This window comes from Melozone crissalis, unplaced genomic scaffold (assembly GCF_028551555.1).
Source record: "Melozone crissalis strain CALT ecotype California unplaced genomic scaffold, PUWL_Pcris_2 ptg000184l_1, whole genome shotgun sequence".
Classification (NCBI taxonomy): Eukaryota; Metazoa; Chordata; class Aves; order Passeriformes; family Passerellidae; genus Melozone; species Melozone crissalis.
Genome location: NW_026535949.1, coordinates 733633 through 752632, shown reverse-complemented (window position 1 = coordinate 752632; position 19000 = coordinate 733633).

The window sequence follows — 19000 nt, the reverse complement described above, 5'->3', positions numbered from 1 at the left end:
TCCGGCTCCCGGAGACGAAGAAGCTGCTTCTTCGCGCAAAGACGATTCTGCCGCTCACAGTGCTCTGCGGTGTGCGCCTTCTGCCGAAAGAGGTCCGGGAGCGGTGCTTAGCTCTGCAGAGCACCGTACCTTCGTCTTTAGCCTCTCTTCTCGTCTACATCTTAGCAAAAAGCTTTTCCACTCTGTCTGGCAAGGAGAAACTGTGCCAGCACAGAAAACATCTCCCATCGTGTTCTAGAGGCTGCACGCAGGTCTGCCGAGTGTTTTGCAAGAAGAGAAAGAAAGTTGTCCAAAACAGCTTGCAATCGAATGTTCATGTGAATAGAAAAGGCAGGAGAGTGGTCAGGTACTGTTTTCTCTCATTATGCAAGCTGCGCACACAATCGCAGTGTTGTACAGCTTGTTTCATCACCTTTGCGAAGTTGTCGCTCTCTCCGGCTCCCGGAGACAAAGAAGCTGCTTCTTCGCCCAAAGACGATTCTGCCGCTCACAGTGCTCTGCGGTGTGCGCCTTCTGCCGAAAGACGCCCGGGAGCGGTGCTTAGCTCTGCAGAGCACCGTACCTTCGTCTTTAGCCTCTCTTCTCGTCTACATCTTAGCAAAAAGCTTTTCCACTCTGTCTGGCAAGGAGAAACTGTGCCAGCACAGAAAACATCTCCCATCGTGTTCTAGAGGCTGCACGGAGGTTTGCCAAGTGTTTTGCAAGAAGTGAAAGAAAGTTGTCCAAAACAGCTTCCAATCGAATGTTCATGTGAATAGAAAAAGGCAGGAGAGTGGTCAGGTACTGTTTTCTCTCAGTTGGCAAGCTGCGCACACAATCGCAGTCTTGTACAGCTTGTTTCATCACCTTTGCGAAGTTGCCGCTCTCTCCGGCTCCCGGAGACGAAGAAGCTGCTTCTTCGCGCAAAGACGATTCTGCCGCTCACAGTGCTCTGCGGTGTGCGCCTTCTGCCGAAAGAGCCCCGGGAGCTGTGCTTAGCTCTGAGAAGCACCGTACCTGCTTCTTTAGCCTCTCTTCTCGTCTACATCTTAGCAAAAAGCTTTTCCACTCTGTCTGCTAAGGAGAAACTGTGCCAGCACAGAAAACATCTCCCATCGTGTTCTAGAGGCTGCACGGAGGTCTGCCGAGTGTTTTGCAAGAAGAGAAAGAAAGTTGTCCAAAACAGCTTGCAATCGAATGTTCATGTGAATAGAAAAGGCAGGAGAGTGGTCAGGTACTGTTTTCTCTCAGTTGGCAAGATGCGCACACAATCGCAGTGTTGTACAGCTTGTTTCATCACCTTTGCGAAGTTGCCGCTCTCTCCGGCTCCCGGAGACGAAGAAGCTGCTTCTTCGCGCAAAGACGATTCTGCCGCTCACAGTGCTCTGCGGTGTGCGCCTTCTGCCGAAAGAGCCCCGGGAGCTGTGCTTAGCTCTGAGAAGCACCGTACCTGCTTCTTTAGCCTCTCTTCTCGTCTACATCTTAGCAAAAAGCTTTTCCACTCTGTCTGGCAAGGAGAAACTGTGCCAGCACAAAAAACATCTCCCATCGTGTTCTAGAGGCTGCACGGAGGTCTGCCGAGTGTTTTGCAAGAAGAGAAAGAAAGTTGTCCAAAACAGCTTGCAATCGAATGTTCATGTGAATAGAAAAGGCAGGAGAGTGGTCGGTACTGTTTTGTCTCAGTTGGCACGCTGCGCACACAATCGCAGTGTTGTACAGCTTGTTTCATCACCTTTGCGAAGTTGCCGCTCTCTCCGGCTCCCGGAGACGAAGAAGCTGCTTCTTCGCGCAAAGACGATTCTGCCGCTCACAGTGCTCTGCGGTGTGCGCCTTCTGCCGAAAGAGCCCCGGGAGCTGTGCTTAGCTCTGAGAAGCACCATACGTGCTTCTTTAGCCTCTCTTCTCGTCTACATCTTAGCAAAAAGCTTTTCCACTCTGTCTGGCAAGGAGAAACTGTGCCAGCACAGAAAACATCTCCCATCGTGTTCTAGAGGCTGCACGGAGGTCTGCCGAGTGTTTTGCAAGAAGAGAAAGAAAGTTGTCCAAAACAGCTTGCAATCGAATGTTCATGTGAATAGAAAAGGCAGGAGAGTGGTCAGGTACTGTTTGCTCTCAGTTGGCAAGCTGCGCACACAATCGCAGTGTTGTACAGCTTGTTTCATCACCTTTGCCAAGTTGCCGCTCTCTCCGGCTCCCGGAGACGAAGAAGCTGCTTCTTCGCGCAAAGACGATTCTGCCGCTCACAGTGCTCTGCGGTGTGCGCCTTATGCCGAAAGAGGTCCGGGAGCGGTGCTTAGCTCTGCAGAGCACCGTACCTTCGTCTTTAGCCTCTCTTCTCGTCTACATCTTAGCAAAAAGCTTTTCCACTCTGTCTGGCAAGGAGAAACTGTGCCAGCACAGAAAACATCTCCCATCGTGTTCTAGAGGCTGCACGGAGGTCTGCCGAGTGTTTTGCAAGAAGAGAAAGAAAGTTGTCCAAAACAGCTTGCAATCGAATGTTCATGTGAATAGAAAAGGCAGGAGAGTGGTCAGGTACTGTTTTCTCTCAGTTGGCAAGCTGCGCACACAATCGCAGTGTTGTACAGCTTGTTTCATCACCTTTGCGAAGTTGCCGCTCTCTCCGGCTCCCGGAGACGAAGAAGCTGCTTCTCCGCGCAAAGACGATTCTGCCGCTCACAGTGCTCTGCGGTGTTGCCTCCTGCCGAAAGACGCACGGGAGCGGTGCTTAGCTCTGCAGAGCACCGTACCTTCGTCTTTAGCCTCTCTTCTCGTCTACATCTTAGCAAAAAGCTTTTCCACTCTGTCTGGCAAGGAGAAACTGTGCCAGCACAGAAAACATCTCCCATCGTGTTCTAGAGGCTGCACGGAGGTCTGCCGAGTGTTTTGCAAGAAGAGAAAGAAAGTTGTCCAAAACAGCTTGCAATCGAATGTTCATGTGAATAGAAAAGGCAGGAGAGTGGTCAGGTACTGTTTTCTCTCAGTTGGCACGCTGCGCACACAATCGCAGTCTTGTACAGCTTGTTTCATCACCTTTGCGAAGTTGCCGCTCTCTCCGGCTCCCGGAGACGAAGAAGCTGCTTCTTCGCGCAAAGACGATTCTGCCGCTCACAGTGCTCTGCGGTGTGCGCCTTCTGCAGAAAGAGCCCCGGGAGCTGTGCTTAGCTCTGAGAACCACCATACGTGCTTCTTTAGCCTCTCTTCTCGTCTACATCTTAGCAAAAAGCTTTTCCACTCTGTCTGGCAAGGAGAAACTGTGCCAGCACAGAAAACATCTCCCATCGTGTTCTAGAGGCTGCACGCAGGTCTGCCGAGTGTTTTGCAAGAAGAGAAAGAAAGTTGTCCAAAACAGCTTGCAATCGAATGTTCATGTGAATAGAAAAGGCAGGAGAGTGGTCAGGTACTGTTTTCTCTCACTTGGCAAGCTGCGCACACAATCGCAGTGTTGTACAGCTTGTTTCATCACCTTTGCGAAGTTGCCGCTCTCTCCGGCTCCCGGAGACGAAGAAGCTGCTTCTTCGCGCAAAGACGATTCTGCCGCTCACAGTGCTCTGCGGTGTGCGCCTTCTGCTGAAAGACGTCCGGGAGCGGTGCTTAGCTCTGCAGAGCACCGTACCTTCGTCTTTAGCCTCTCTTCTCGTCTACATCTTAGCAAAAAGCTTTTCCACTCTGTCTGGCAAGGAGAAACTGTGCCAGCACAGAAAACATCTCCCATCGTGTTCTTGAGGCTGCACGGAGGTCTGCCGAGTGTTTTGCAAGAAGAGAAAGAAAGTTGTCCAAAACAGCTTGCAATCGAATGTTCATGTGAATAGAAAAGGCAGGAGAGTGGTCAGGTACTGTTTTCTCTCAGTTGGCAAGCTGCGCACACAATCGCAGTGTTGTACAGCTTGTTTCATCACCTTTGCGAAGTTGCCGCTCTCTCCGGCTCCCGGAGACGAAGAAGCTGCTTCTTCGCGCAAAGACGATTCTGCCGCTCACAGTGCTCTGCTGTGTGCGCCTTCTGCCGAAAGAGGCCCGGGAGCGGTGCTTAGCTCTGCAGAGCACCGTACCTTCGTCTTTAGCCTCTCTTCTCGTCTACATCTTAGCAAAAAGCTTTTCCACTCTGTCTGGCAAGGAGAAACTGTGCCAGCACAAAAAACATCTCCCATCGTGTTCTAGAGGCTGCACGGAGGTCTGCCGAGTGTTTTGCAAGAAGAGAAAGAAAGTTGTCCAAAACAGCTTGCAATCGAATGTTCATGTGAATAGAAAAGGCAGGAGAGTGGTCAGGTACTGTTTTCTCTCACTTGGCAAGTTGCGCACACAATCGCAGTGTTGTACAGCTTGTTTCATCACCTTTGCGAAGTTGCCGCTCTCTCCGGCTCCCGGAGACGAAGAAGCTGCTTCTTCGCGCAAAGACGATTCTGCCGCTCACAGTGCTCTGCTGTGCGCGCCTTCTGCCGAAAGAGCCCCGGGAGCGGTGCTTAGCTCTGCAGAGCACCGTACCTTCGTCTTTAGCCTCTCTTCTCGTCTACATCTTAGCAAAAAGCTTTTCCACTCTGTCTGGCAAGGAGAAACTGTGCCAGCACAAAAAACATCTCCCATCATGTTCTAGAGGCTGCACGGAGGTCTGCCGAGTGTTTTGCAAGAAGAGAAAGAAAGTTGTCCAAAACAGCTTGCAATCGAATGTTCATGTGAATAGAAAAGGCAGGAGAGTGGTCAGGTACTGTTTTCTCTCAGTTGGCAAGCTGCGCACACAATCGCCGTGTTGTACAGCTTGTTTCATCACCTTTGCCAAGTTGCCGCTCTCTCCGGCTCCCGGAGACGAAGAAGCTGCTTCTTCGCGCAAAGACGATTCTGCCGCTCACAGTGCTCTGCGGTGTGCGCCTTCTGCCGAAAGAGCCCCGGGAGCTGTGCTTAGCTCTGAGAAGCACCATACGTGCTTCTTTAGCCTCTCTTCTCGTCTACATCTTAGCAAAAAGCTTTTCCACTCTGTCTGGCAAGGAGAAACTGTGCCAGCACAGAAAACATCTCCCATCGTGTTCTAGAGGCTGCACGGAGGTCTGCCGAGTGTTTTGCAAGAAGAGAAAGAAAGTTGTCCAAAACAGCTTGCAATCGAATGTTCATGTGAATAGAAAAGGCAGGAGAGTGGTCAGGTACTGTTTTCTCTCAGTTGGCAAGCTGCGCACACAATCGCAGTGTTGTACAGCTTGTTTCATCACCTTTGCGAAGTTGCCGCTCTCTCCGGCTCCCGGAGACGAAGAAGCTGCTTCTTCGCGCAAAGACGATTCTGCCGCTCACAGTGCTCTGCGGTGTGCGCCTTCTGCCGAAAGAGCTCCGGGAGCGGTGCTTAGCTCTGCAGAGCACCGTACCTTCGTCTTTAGCCTCTCTTCTCGTCTACATCTTAGCAAAAAGCTTTTCCACTCTGTCTGCTAAGGAGAAACTGTGCCAGCACAAAAAACATCTCCCATCGTGTTCTAGAGGCTGCACGGAGGTCTGCCGAGTGTTTTGCAAGAAGAGAAAGAAAGTTGTCCAAAACAGCTTGCAATCGAATGTTCATGTGAATAGAAAAGGCAGGAGAGTGGTCAGGTACTGTTTTCTCTCATTATGCAAGCTGCGCACACAATCGCAGTGTTGTACAGCTTGTTTCATCACCTTTGCGAAGTTGTCGCTCTCTCCGGCTCCCGGAGACAAAGAAGCTGCTTCTTCGCCCAAAGACGATTCTGCCGCTCACAGTGCTCTGCTGTGTGCGCCTTCTGCCGAAAGAGGCCCGGGAGCGGTGCTTAGCTCTGCAGAGCACCGTACCTTCGTCTTTAGCCTCTCTTCTCGTCTACATCTTAGCAAAAAGCTTTTCCACTCTGTCTGGCAAGGAGAAACTGTGCCAGCACAGAAAACATCTCCCATCGTGTTCTAGAGGCTGCACGGAGGTCTGCCGAGTGTTTTGCAAGAAGAGAAAGAAAGTTGTCCAAAACAGCTTGCAATCGAATGTTCATGTGAATAGAAAAGGCAGGAGAGTGGTCAGGTACTGTTTTCTCTCAGTTGGCAAGATGCGCACACAATCGCAGTGTTGTACAGCTTGTTTCATCACCTTTGCGAAGTTGCCGCTCTCTCCGGCTCCCGGAGACGAAGAAGCTGCTTCTTCGCGCAAAGACGATTCTGCCGCTCACAGTGCTCTGCGGTGTGCGCCTTCTGCCGAAAGAGCCCCGGGAGCTGTGCTTAGCTCTGAGAAGCACCGTACCTGCTTCTTTAGCCTCTCTTCTCGTCTACATCTTAGCAAAAAGCTTTTCCACTCTGTCTGGCAAGGAGAAACTGTGCCAGCACAAAAAACATCTCCCATCGTGTTCTAGAGGCTGCACGGAGGTCTGCCGAGTGTTTTGCAAGAAGAGAAAGAAAGTTGTCCAAAACAGCTTGCAATCGAATGTTCATGTGAATAGAAAAGGCAGGAGAGTGGTCGGTACTGTTTTGTCTCAGTTGGCACGCTGCGCACACAATCGCAGTGTTGTACAGCTTGTTTCATCACCTTTGCGAAGTTGCCGCTCTCTCCGGCTCCCGGAGACGAAGAAGCTGCTTCTTCGCGCAAAGACGATTCTGCCGCTCACAGTGCTCTGCGGTGTGCGCCTTCTGCCGAAAGAGCCCCGGGAGCTGTGGTTAGCTCTGAGAAGCACCATACGTGCTTCTTTAGCCTCTCTTCTCGTCTACATCTTAGCAAAAAGCTTTTCCACTCTGTCTGGCAAGGAGAAACTGTGCCAGCACAGAAAACATCTCCCATCGTGTTCTAGAGGCTGCACGGAGGTCTGCCGAGTGTTTTGCAAGAAGAGAAAGAAAGTTGTCCAAAACAGCTTGCAATCGAATGTTCATGTGAATAGAAAAGGCAGGAGAGTGGTCAGGTACTGTTTTCTCTCAGTTGGCAAGCTGCGCACACAATCGCAGTGTTGTACAGCTTGTTTCATCACCTTTGCCAAGTTGCCGCTCTCTCCGGCTCCCGGAGACGAAGAAGCTGCTTCTTCGCGCAAAGACGATTATGCCGCTCACAGTGCTCTGCGGTGTGCGCCTTCTGCCGAAAGACGCCCGGGAGCGGTGCTTAGCTCTGCAGAGCACCGTACCTTCGTCTTTAGCCTCTCTTCTCGTCTACATCTTAGCAAAAAGCTTTTCCACTCTGTCTGGCAAGGAGAAACTGTGCCAGCACAGAAAACATCTCCCATCGTGTTCTAGAGGCTGCACGCAGGTCTGCCGAGTGTTTTGCAAGAAGAGAAAGAAAGTTGTCCAAAACAGCTTGCAATCGAATGTTCATGTGAATAGAAAAGGCAGGAGAGTGGTCAGGTACTGTTTTCTCTCAGTTGGCAAGCTGCGCACACAATCGCAGTCTTGTACAGCTTGTTTCATCACCTTTGCGAAGTAGCCGCTCTCTCCGGCTCCCGGAGACGAAGAAGCTGCTTCTTCGCGCAAAGACGATTCTGCCGCTCACAGTGCTCTGCGGTGTGCGCCTTCTGCCGAAAGAGCCCCGGGAGCTGTGCTTAGCTCTGAGAAGCACCGTACCTGCTTCTTTAGCCTCTCTTCTCGTCTACATCTTAGCAAAAAGCTTTTCCACTCTGTCTGGCAAGGAGAAACTGTGCCAGCACAGAAAACATCTCCCATCGTGTTCTAGAGGCTGCACGCAGGCCTGCCGAGTGTTTTGCAAGAAGAGAAAGAAAGTTGTCCAAAACAGCTTGCAATCGAATGTTCATGTGAATAGAAAAGGCAGGAGAGTGGTCAGGTACTGTTTTCTCTCAGTTGGCAAGCTGCGCACACAATCGCAGTGTTGTACAGCTTGTTTCTTCACCTTTGCGAAGTTGCCGCTCTCTCCGGCTCCCGGAGACGAAGAAGCTGCTTCTCCGCGCAAAGACGATTCTGCCGCTCACAGTGCTCTGCGGTGTTGCCTCCTGCCGAAAGACGCACGGGAGCGGTGCTTAGCTCTGCAGAGCACCGTACCTTCGTCTTTAGCCTCTCTTCTCGTCTACATCTTAGCAAAAAGCTTTTCCACTCTGTCTGGCAAGGAGAAACTGTGCCAGCACAGAAAACATCTCCCATCGTGTTCTAGAGGCTGCACGGAGGTCTGCCGAGTGTTTTGCAAGAAGAGAAAGAAAGTTGTCCAAAACAGCTTGCAATCGAATGTTCATGTTAATAGAAAAGGCAGGAGAGTGGTCAGGTACTGTTTTCTCTCAGTTGGCACGCTGCGCACACAATCGCAGTGTTGTACAGCTTGTTTCATCACCTTTGCGAAGTTGCCGCTCTCTCCGGCTCCCGGAGACGAAGAAGCTGCTTCTTCGCGCAAAGACGATTCTGCCGCTCACAGTGCTCTGCGGTGTGCGCCTTCTGCAGAAAGATCCCCGGGAGCTGTGCTTAGCTCTGAGAAGCACCATACGTGCTTCTTTAGCCTCTCTTCTCGTCTACATCTTAGCAAAAAGCTTTTCCACTCTGTCTGGCAAGGAGAAACTGTGCCAGCACAGAAAACATCTCCCATCGTGTTCTAGAGGCTGCACGCAGGTCTGCCGAGTGTTTTGCAAGAAGAGAAAGAAAGTTGTCCAAAACAGCTTGCAATCGAATGTTCATGTGAATAGAAAAGGCAGGAGAGTGGTCAGGTACTGTTTTCTCTCACTTGGCAAGCTGCGCACACAATCGCAGTGTTGTACAGCTTGTTTCATCACCTTTGCGAAGTTGCCGCTCTCTCCGGCTCCCGGAGACGAAGAAGCTGCTTCTTCGCGCAAAGACGATTCTGCCGCTCACAGTGCTCTGCGGTGTGCGCCTTCTGCTGAAAGACGTCCGGGAGCGGTGCTTAGCTCTGCAGAGCACCGTACCTTCGTCTTTAGCCTCTCTTCTCGTCTACATCTTAGCAAAAAGCTTTTCCACTCTGTCTGGCAAGGAGAAACTGTGCCAGCACAGAAAACATCTCCCATCGTGTTCTAGAGGCTGCACGGAGGTCTGCCGAGTGTTTTGCAAGAAGAGAAAGAAAGTTGTCCAAAACAGCTTGCAATCGAATGTTCATGTGAATAGAAAAGGCAGGAGAGTGGTCAGGTACTGTTTTCTCTCAGTTGGCAAGCTGCGCACACAATCGCAGTGTTGTACAGCTTGTTTCATCACCTTTGCGAAGTTGCCGCTCTCTCCGGCTCCCGGAGACGAAGAAGCTGCTTCTTCGCGCAAAGACGATTCTGCCGCTCACAGTGCTCTGCTGTGTGCGCCTTCTGCCGAAAGAGGCCCGGGAGCGGTGCTTAGCTCTGCAGAGCACCGTACCTTCGTCTTTAGCCTCTCTTCTCGTCTACATCTTAGCAAAAAGCTTTTCCACTCTGTCTGGCAAGGAGAAACTGTGCCAGCACAAAAAACATCTCCCATCGTGTTCTAGAGGCTGCACGGAGGTCTGCCGAGTGTTTTGCAAGAAGAGAAAGAAAGTTGTCCAAAACAGCTTGCAATCGAATGTTCATGTGAATAGAAAGGGCAGGAGAGTGGTCAGGTACTGTTTTCTCTCACTTGGCAAGTTGCGCACACAATCGCAGTGTTGTACAGCTTGTTTCATCACCTTTGCGAAGTTGCCGCTCTCTCCGGCTCCCGGAGACGAAGAAGCTGCTTCTTCGCGCAAAGACGATTCTGCCGCTCACAGTGCTCTGCTGTGTGCGCCTTCTGCCGAAAGAGGTCCGGGAGCGGTGCTTAGCTCTGCAGAGCACCGTACCTTCGTCTTTAGCCTCTCTTCTCGTCTACATCTTAGCAAAAAGCTTTTCCACTCTGTCTGGCAAGGAGAAACTGTGCCAGCACAAAAAACATCTCCCATCATGTTCTAGAGGCTGCACGGAGGTCTGCCGAGTGTTTTGCAAGAAGAGAAAGAAAGTTGTCCAAAACAGCTTGCAATCGAATGTTCATGTGAATAGAAAAGGCAGGAGAGTGGTCAGGTACTGTTTTCTCTCAGTTGGCAAGCTGCGCACACAATCGCCGTGTTGTACAGCTTGTTTCATCACCTTTGCCAAGTTGCCGCTCTCTCCGGCTCCCGGAGACGAAGAAGCTGCTTCTTCGCGCAAAGACGATTCTGCCGCTCACAGTGCTCTGCGGTGTGCGCCTGCTGCCGAAAGAGGTCCGGGAGCTGTGCTTAGCTCTGAGAAGCACCATACGTGCTTCTTTAGCCTCTCTTCTCGTCTACATCTTAGCAAAAAGCTTTTCCACTCTGTCTGGCAAGGAGAAACTGTGCCAGCACAGAAAACATCTCCCATCGTGTTCTAGAGGCTGCACGGAGGTCTGCCGAGTGTTTTGCAAGAAGAGAAAGAAAGTTGTCCAAAACAGCTTGCAATCGAATGTTCATGTGAATAGAAAAGGCAGGAGAGTGGTCAGGTACTGTTTTCTCTCAGTTGGCAAGCTGCGCACACAATCGCAGTGTTGTACAGCTTGTTTCATCACCTTTGCGAAGTTGCCGCTCTCTCCGGCTCCCGGAGACGAAGAAGCTGCTTCTTCGCGCAAAGACGATTCTGCCGCTCACAGTGCTCTGCGGTGTGCGCCTTCTGCCGAAAGAGCTCCGGGAGCGGTGCTTAGCTCTGCAGAGCACCGTACCTTCGTCTTTAGCCTCTCTTCTCGTCTACATCTTAGCAAAAAGCTTTTCCACTCTGTCTGCTAAGGAGAAACTGTGCCAGCACAAAAAACATCTCCCATCGTGTTCTAGAGGCTGCACGGAGGTCTGCCGAGTGTTTTGCAAGAAGAGAAAGAAAGTTGTCCAAAACAGCTTGCAATCGAATGTTCATGTGAATAGAAAAGGCAGGAGAGTGGTCAGGTACTGTTTTCTCTCATTATGCAAGCTGCGCACACAATCGCAGTGTTGTACAGCTTGTTTCATCACCTTTGCGAAGTTGTCGCTCTCTCCGGCTCCCGGAGACAAAGAAGCTGCTTCTTCGCGCAAAGACGATTCTGCCGCTCACAGTGCTCTGCGGTGTGCGCCTTCTGCCGAAAGACGCCCGGGAGCGGTGCTTAGCTCTGCAGAGCACCGTACCTTCGTCTTTAGCCTCTCTTCTCGTCTACATCTTAGCAAAAAGCTTTTCCACTCTGTCTGGCAAGGAGAAACTGTGCCAGCACAGAAAACATCTCCCATCGTGTTCTAGAGGCTGCACGGAGGTTTGCCAAGTGTTTTGCAAGAAGTGAAAGAAAGTTGTCCAAAACAGCTTCCAATCGAATGTTCATGTGAATAGAAAAAGGCAGGAGAGTGGTCAGGTACTGTTTTCTCTCAGTTGGCAAGCTGCGCACACAATCGCAGTCTTGTACAGCTTGTTTCATCACCTTTGCGAAGTTGCCGCTCTCTCCGGCTCCCGGAGACGAAGAAGCTGCTTCTTCGCGCAAAGACGATTCTGCCGCTCACAGTGCTCTGCGGTGTGCGCCTTCTGCCGAAAGAGCCCCGGGAGCTGTGCTTAGCTCTGAGAAGCACCGTACCTGCTTCTTTAGCCTCTCTTCTCGTCTACATCTTAGCAAAAAGCTTTTCCACTCTGTCTGGCAAGGAGAAACTGTGCCAGCACAGAAAACATCTCCCATCGTGTTCTAGAGGCTGCACGGAGGTCTGCCGAGTGTTTTGCAAGAAGAGAAAGAAAGTTGTCCAAAACAGCTTGCAATCGAATGTTCATGTGAATAGAAAAGGCAGGAGAGTGGTCAGGTACTGTTTTCTCTCAGTTGGCAAGCTGCGCACACAATCGCAGTGTTGTACAGCTTGTTTCATCACCTTTGCGAAGTTGCCGCTCTCTCCGGCTCCCGGAGACGAAGAAGCTGCTTCTTCGCGCAAAGACGATTCTGCCGCTCACAGTGCTCTGCGGTGTGCGCCTTCTGCCGAAAGAGCCCCGGGAGCTGTGCTTAGCTCTGAGAAGCACCGTACCTGCTTCTTTAGCCTCTCTTCTCGTCTACATCTTAGCAAAAAGCTTTTCCACTCTGTCTGGCAAGGAGAAACTGTGCCAGCACAAAAAACATCTCCCATCGTGTTCTAGAGGCTGCACGGAGGTCTGCCGAGTGTTTTGCAAGAAGAGAAAGAAAGTTGTCCAAAACAGCTTCCAATCGAATGTTCATGTGAATAGAAAAGGCAGGAGAGTGGTCGGTACTGTTTTGTCTCAGTTGGCACGCTGCGCACACAATCGCAGTGTTGTACAGCTTGTTTCATCACCTTTGCGAAGTTGCCGCTCTCTCCGGCTCCCGGAGACGAAGAAGCTGCTTCTTCGCGCAAAGACGATTCTGCCGCTCACAGTGCTCTGCGGTGTGCGCCTTCTGCCGAAAGAGCCCCGGGAGCTGTGCTTAGCTCTGAGAAGCACCATACGTGCTTCTTTAGCCTCTCTTCTCGTCTACATCTTAGCAAAAAGCTTTTCCACTCTGTCTGGCAAGGAGAAACTGTGCCAGCACAGAAAACATCTCCCATCGTGTTCTAGAGGCTGCACGGAGGTCTGCCGAGTGTTTTGCAAGAAGAGAAAGAAAGTTGTCCAAAACAGCTTGCAATCGAATGTTCATGTGAATAGAAAAGGCAGGAGAGTGGTCAGGTACTGTTTGCTCTCAGTTGGCAAGCTGCGCACACAATCGCAGTGTTGTACAGCTTGTTTCATCACCTTTGCCAAGTTGCCGCTCTCTCCGGCTCCCGGAGACGAAGAAGCTGCTTCTTCGCGCAAAGACGATTCTGCCGCTCACAGTGCTCTGCGGTGTGCGCCTTCTGCCGAAAGCGGTCCGGGAGCGGTGCTTAGCTCTGCAGAGCACCGTACCTTCGTCTTTAGCCTCTCTTCTCGTCTACATCTTAGCAAAAAGCTTTTCCACTCTGTCTGGCAAGGAGAAACTGTGCCAGCACAGAAAACATCTCCCATCGTGTTCTAGAGGCTGCACGCAGGTCTGCCGAGTGTTTTGCAAGAAGAGAAAGAAAGTTGTCCAAAACAGCTTGCAATCGAATGTTCATGTGAATAGAAAAGGCAGGAGAGTGGTCAGGTACTGTTTTCTCTCACGTGGCAAGCTGCGCACACAATCGCAGTCTTGTACAGCTTGTTTCATCACCTTTGCGAAGTTGCCGCTCTCTCCGGCTCCCGGAGACGAAGAAGCTGCTTCTTCGCGCAAAGACGATTCTGCCGCTCACAGTGCTCTGCGGTGTGCGCCTTCTGCCGAAAGAGCCCCGGGAGCTGTGCTTAGCTCTGAGAAGCACCGTACCTGCTTCTTTAGCCTCTCTTCTCGTCTACATCTTAGCAAAAAGCTTTTCCACTCTGTCTGGCAAGGAGAAACTGTGCCAGCACAGAAAACATCTCCCATCGTGTTCTAGAGGCTGCACGCAGGCCTGCCGAGTGTTTTGCAAGAAGAGAAAGAAAGTTGTCCAAAACAGCTTGCAATCGAATGTTCATGTGAATAGAAAAGGCAGGAGAGTGGTCAGGTACTGTTTTCTCTCAGTTGGCAAGCTGCGCACACAATCGCAGTGTTGTACAGCTTGTTTCTTCACCTTTGCGAAGTTGCCGCTCTCTCCGGCTCCCGGAGACGAAGAAGCTGCTTCTCCGCGCAAAGACGATTCTGCCGCTCACAGTGCTCTGCGGTGTTGCCTCCTGCCGAAAGACGCACGGGAGCGGTGCTTAGCTCTGCAGAGCACCGTACCTTCGTCTTTAGCCTCTCTTCTCGTCTACATCTTAGCAAAAAGCTTTTCCACTCTGTCTGGCAAGGAGAAACTGTGCCAGCACAGAAAACATCTCCCATCGTGTTCTAGAGGCTGCACGGAGGTCTGCCGAGTGTTTTGCAAGAAGAGAAAGAAAGTTGTCCAAAACAGCTTGCAATCGAATGTTCATGTGAATAGAAAAGGCAGGAGAGTGGTCAGGTACTGTTTTCTCTCAGTTGGCACGCTGCGCACACAATCGCAGTGTTGTACAGCTTGTTTCATCACCTTTGCGAAGTTGCCGCTCTCTCCGGCTCCCGGAGACGAAGAAGCTGCTTCTTCGCGCAAAGACGATTCTGCCGCTCACAGTGCTCTGCGGTGTGCGCCTTCTGCCGAAAGAGCCCCGGGAGCTGTGCTTAGCTCTGAGAAGCACCATACGTGCTTCTTTAGCCTCTCTTCTCGTCTACATCTTAGCAAAAAGCTTTTCCACTCTGTCTGGCAAGGAGAAACTGTGCCAGCACAGAAAACATCTCCCATCGTGTTCTAGAGGCTGCACGGAGGTCTGCCGAGTGTTTTGCAAGAAGAGAAAGAAAGTTGTCCAAAACAGCTTCCAATCGAATGTTCATGTGAATAGAAAAGGCAGGAGAGTGGTCAGGTACTGTTTTCTCTCAGTTGGCAAGCTGCGCACACAATCGCAGTGTTGTACAGCTTGTTTCATCACCTTTGCGAAGTTGCCGCTCTCTCCGGCTCCCGGAGACGAAGAAGCTGCTTCTTCGCGCAAAGACGATTCTGCCGCTCACAGTGCTCTGCGGTGTGCGCCTTCTGCCGAAAGAGGTCCGGGAGCTGTGCTTAGCTCTGAGAACCACCATACGTGCTTCTTTAGCCTCTCTTCTCGTCTACATCTTAGCAAAAAGCTTTTCCACTCTGTCTGGCAAGGAGAAACTGTGCCAGCACAGAAAACATCTCCCATCGTGTTCTAGAGGCTGCACGCAGGTCTGCCGAGTGTTTTGCAAGAAGAGAAAGAAAGTTGTCCAAAACAGCTTGCAATCGAATGTTCATGTGAATAGAAAAGGCAGGAGAGTGGTCAGGTACTGTTTTCTCTCACTTGGCAAGCTGCGCACACAATCGCAGTGTTGTACAGCTTGTTTCATCACCTTTGCGAAGTTGCCGCTCTCTCCGGCTCCCGGAGACGAAGAAGCTGCTTCTTCGCGCAAAGACGATTCTGCCGCTCACAGTGCTCTGCGGTGTGCGCCTTCTGCTGAAAGAGGTCCGGGAGCGGTGCTTAGCTCTGCAGAGCACCGTACCTTCGTCTTTAGCCTCTCTTCTCGTCTACATCTTAGCAAAAAGCTTTTCCACTCTGTCTGGCAAGGAGAAACTGTGCCAGCACAGAAAACATCTCCCATCGTGTTCTAGAGGCTGCACGGAGGTCTGCCGAGTGTTTTGCAAGAAGAGAAAGAAAGTTGTCCAAAACAGCTTGCAATCGAATGTTCATGTGAATAGAAAAGGCAGGAGAGTGGTCAGGTACTGTTTTCTCTCAGTTGGCAAGCTGCGCACACAATCGCAGTGTTGTACAGCTTGTTTCATCACCTTTGCGAAGTTGCCGCTCTCTCCGGCTCCCGGAGACGAAGAAGCTGCTTCTTCGCGCAAAGACGATTCTGCCGCTCACAGTGCTCTGCTGTGTGCGCCTTCTGCCGAAAGAGGTCCGGGAGCGGTGCTTAGCTCTGCAGAGCACCGTACCTTCGTCTTTAGCCTCTCTTCTCGTCTACATCTTAGCAAAAAGCTTTTCCACTCTGTCTGGCAAGGAGAAACTGTGCCAGCACAAAAAACATCTCCCATCATGTTCTAGAGGCTGCACGGAGGTCTGCCGAGTGTTTTGCAAGAAGAGAAAGAAAGTTGTCCAAAACAGCTTGCAATCGAATGTTCATGTGAATAGAAAAGGCAGGAGAGTGGTCAGGTACTGTTTTCTCTCAGTTGGCAAGCTGCGCACACAATCGCCGTGTTGTACAGCTTGTTTCATCACCTTTGCCAAGTTGCCGCTCTCTCCGGCTCCCGGAGACGAAGAAGCTGCTTCTTCGCGCAAAGACGATTCTGCCGCTCACAGTGCTCTGCGGTGTGCGCCTTCTGCCGAAAGAGGTCCGGGAGCTGTGCTTAGCTCTGAGAACCACCATACGTGCTTCTTTAGCCTCTCTTCTCGTCTACATCTTAGCAAAAAGCTTTTCCACTCTGTCTGGCAAGGAGAAACTGTGCCAGCACAGAAAACATCTCCCATCGTGTTCTAGAGGCTGCACGCAGGTCTGCCGAGTGTTTTGCAAGAAGAGAAAGAAAGTTGTCCAAAACAGCTTGCAATCGAATGTTCATGTGAATAGAAAAGGCAGGAGAGTGGTCAGGTACTGTTTTCTCTCACTTGGCAAGCTGCGCACACAATCGCAGTGTTGTACAGCTTGTTTCATCACCTTTGCGAAGTTGCCGCTCTCTCCGGCTCCCGGAGACGAAGAAGCTGCTTCTTCGCGCAAAGACGATTCTGCCGCTCACAGTGCTCTGCGGTGTGCGCCTTCTGCCGAAAGAGGTCCGGGAGCTGTGCTTAGCTCTGCAGAGCACCGTACCTTCGTCTTTAGCCTCTCTTCTCGTCTACATCTTAGCAAAAAGCTTTTCCACTCTGTCTGGCAAGGAGAAACTGTGCCAGCACAAAAAACATCTCCCATCGTGTTCTAGAGGCTGCACGGAGGTCTGCCGAGTGTTTTGCAAGAAGAGAAAGAAAGTTGTCCAAAACAGCTTGCAATCGAATGTTCATGTGAATAGAAAAGGCAGGAGAGTGGTCAGGTACTGTTTTCTCTCAGTTGGCAAGCTGCGCACACAATCGCAGTGTTGTACAGCTTGTTTCATCACCTTTGCGAAGTTGCCGCTCTCTCCGGCTCCCGGAGACGAAGAAGCTGCTTCTTCGCGCAAAGACGATTCTGCCGCTCACAGTGCTCTGCGGTGTGCGCCTTCTGCCGAAAGAGGTCCGGGAGCTGTGCTTAGCTCTGAGAAGCACCATACGTGCTTCTTTAGCCTCTCTTCTCGTCTACATCTTAGCAAAAAGCTTTTCCACTCTTTCTGGCAAGGAGAAACTGTGCCAGCACAGAAAACATCTCCCATCGTGTTCTAGAGGCTGCACGGAGGTCTGCCGAGTGTTTTGCAAGAAGAGAAAGAAAGTTGTCCAAAACAGCTTGCAATCGAATGTTCATGTGAATAGAAAAGGCAGGAGAGTGGTCAGGTACTGTTTGCTCTCAGTTGGCAAGATGCGCACACAATCGCAGTGTTGTACAGCTTGTTTCATCACCTTTGCCAAGTTGCCGCTCTCTCCGGCTCCCGGAGACGAAGAAGCTGCTTCTTCGCGCAAAGACGATTCTGCCGCTCACAGTGCTCTGCGGTGTGCGCCTTCTGCCGAAAGACGCCCGGGAGCGGTGCTTAGCTCTGCAGAGCACCGTACCTTCGTCTTTAGCCTCTCTTCTCGTCTACATCTTAGCAAAAAGCTTTTCCACTCTGTCTGGCAAGGAGAAACTGTGCCAGCACAGAAAACATCTCCCATCGTGTTCTAGAGGCTGCACGGAGGTCTGCCGAGTGTTTTGCAAGAAGAGAAAGAAAGTTGTCCAAAACAGCTTGCAATCGAATGTTCATGTGATTACAAAAGGCAGGAGAGTGGTCAGGTACTGTTTTCTCTCAGTTGGCAAGCTGCGCACACAATCGCAGTGTTGTACAGCTTGTTTCATCACCTTTGCGAAGTTGTCGCTCTCTCCGGCTCCCGGAGACAAAGAAGCTGCTTCTTCGCGCAAAGACGATTCTGCCGCTCACAGTGCTCTGCGGTGTGCGCCTTCTGCCGAAAGACGCTCGGGAGCGGTGCTTAGCTCTGCAGAGCACCGTACCTTCGTCTTTAGCCTCTCTTCTCGTCTACATCTTAGCAAAAAGCTTTTCCACTCTGTCTGGCAAGGAGAAACTGTGCCAGCACAGAAAACATCTCCCATCGTGTTCTAGAGGCTGCACGGAGGTCTGCCGACTGTTTTGCAAGAAGAGAAAGAAAGTTGTCCAAAACAGCTTCCAATCGAATGTTCATGTGAATAGAAAATGCAGGAGAGTGGTCAGGTACTGTTTTCTCTCACTTGGCAAGTTGCGCACACAATCGCAGTGTTGTACAGCTTGTTTCATCACCTTTGCGAAGTTGCCGCTCTCTCCGGCTCCCGGAGACGAAGAAGCTGCTTCTTCGCGCAAAGACGATTCTGCCGCTCACAGTGCTCTGCGGTGTGCGCCTTCTGCCGAAAGAGCCCCGGGAGCTGTGCTTAGCTCTGAGAAGCACCGTACCTGCTTCTTTAGCCTCTCTTCTCGTCTACATCTTAGCAAAAAGCTTTTCCACTCTGTCTGGCAAGGAGAAACTGTGCCAGCACAGAAAACATCTCCCATCGTGTTCTAGAGGCTCCACGGAGGTCTGCCGAGTGTTTTGCAAGAAGAGAAAGAAAGTTGTCCAAAACAGCTTGCAATCGAATGTTCATGTGAATAGAAAAGGCAGGAGAGTGGTCAGGTACTGTTTTCTCTCAGTTGGCAAGCTGCGCACACAATCGCAGTGTTGTACAGCTTGTTTCATCACCTTTGCCAAGTTGCCGCTCTCTCCGGCTCCCGGAGACGAAGAAGCTGCTTCTTCGCGCAAAGACGATTCTGCCGCTCACAGTGCTCTGCGGTGTGCGCCTTCTGCCGAAAGACGCCCGGGAGCGGTGCTTAGCTCTGCAGAGCACCGTACCTTCGTCTTTAGCCTCTCTTCTCGTCTACATCTTAGCAAAAAGCTTTTCCACTCTGTCTGGCAAGGAGAAACTGTGCCAGCACAGAAAACATCTCCCATCGTGTTCTAGAGGCTGCACGGAGGTCTGCCGAGTGTTTTGCAAGAAGAGAAAGAAAGTTGTCCAAAACAGCTTGCAATCGAATGTTCATGTGATTACAAAAGGCAGGAGAGTGGTCAGGTACTGTTTTCTCTCAGTTGGCAAGCTGCGCACACAATCACAGTGTTGTACAGCTTGTTTCATCACCTTTGCCAAGTTGCCGCTCTCTCCGGCTCCCGGAGACGAAGAAGCTGCTTCTTCGCGCAAAGACGATTCTGCCGCTCACAGTGCTCTGCTGTGTGCGCCTTCTGCCGAAAGAGGTCCGGGAGCGGTGCTTAGCTCTGCAGAGCACCGTACTTTCGTCTTTAGCCTCTCTTCTCGTCTACATCTTATCAAAAAGCTTTTCCACTCTGTCTGGCAAGGAGAAACTGTGCCAGCACAAAAAACATCTCCCATCGTGTTCTAGAGGCTGCACGGAGGTCTGCCGAGTGTTTTGCAAGAAGAGAAAGAAAGTTGTCCAAAACAGCTTGCAATCGAATGTTCATGTGAATAGAAAAGGCAGGAGAGTGGTCAGGTACTGTTTTCTCTCAGTTGGCAAGCTGCGCACACAATC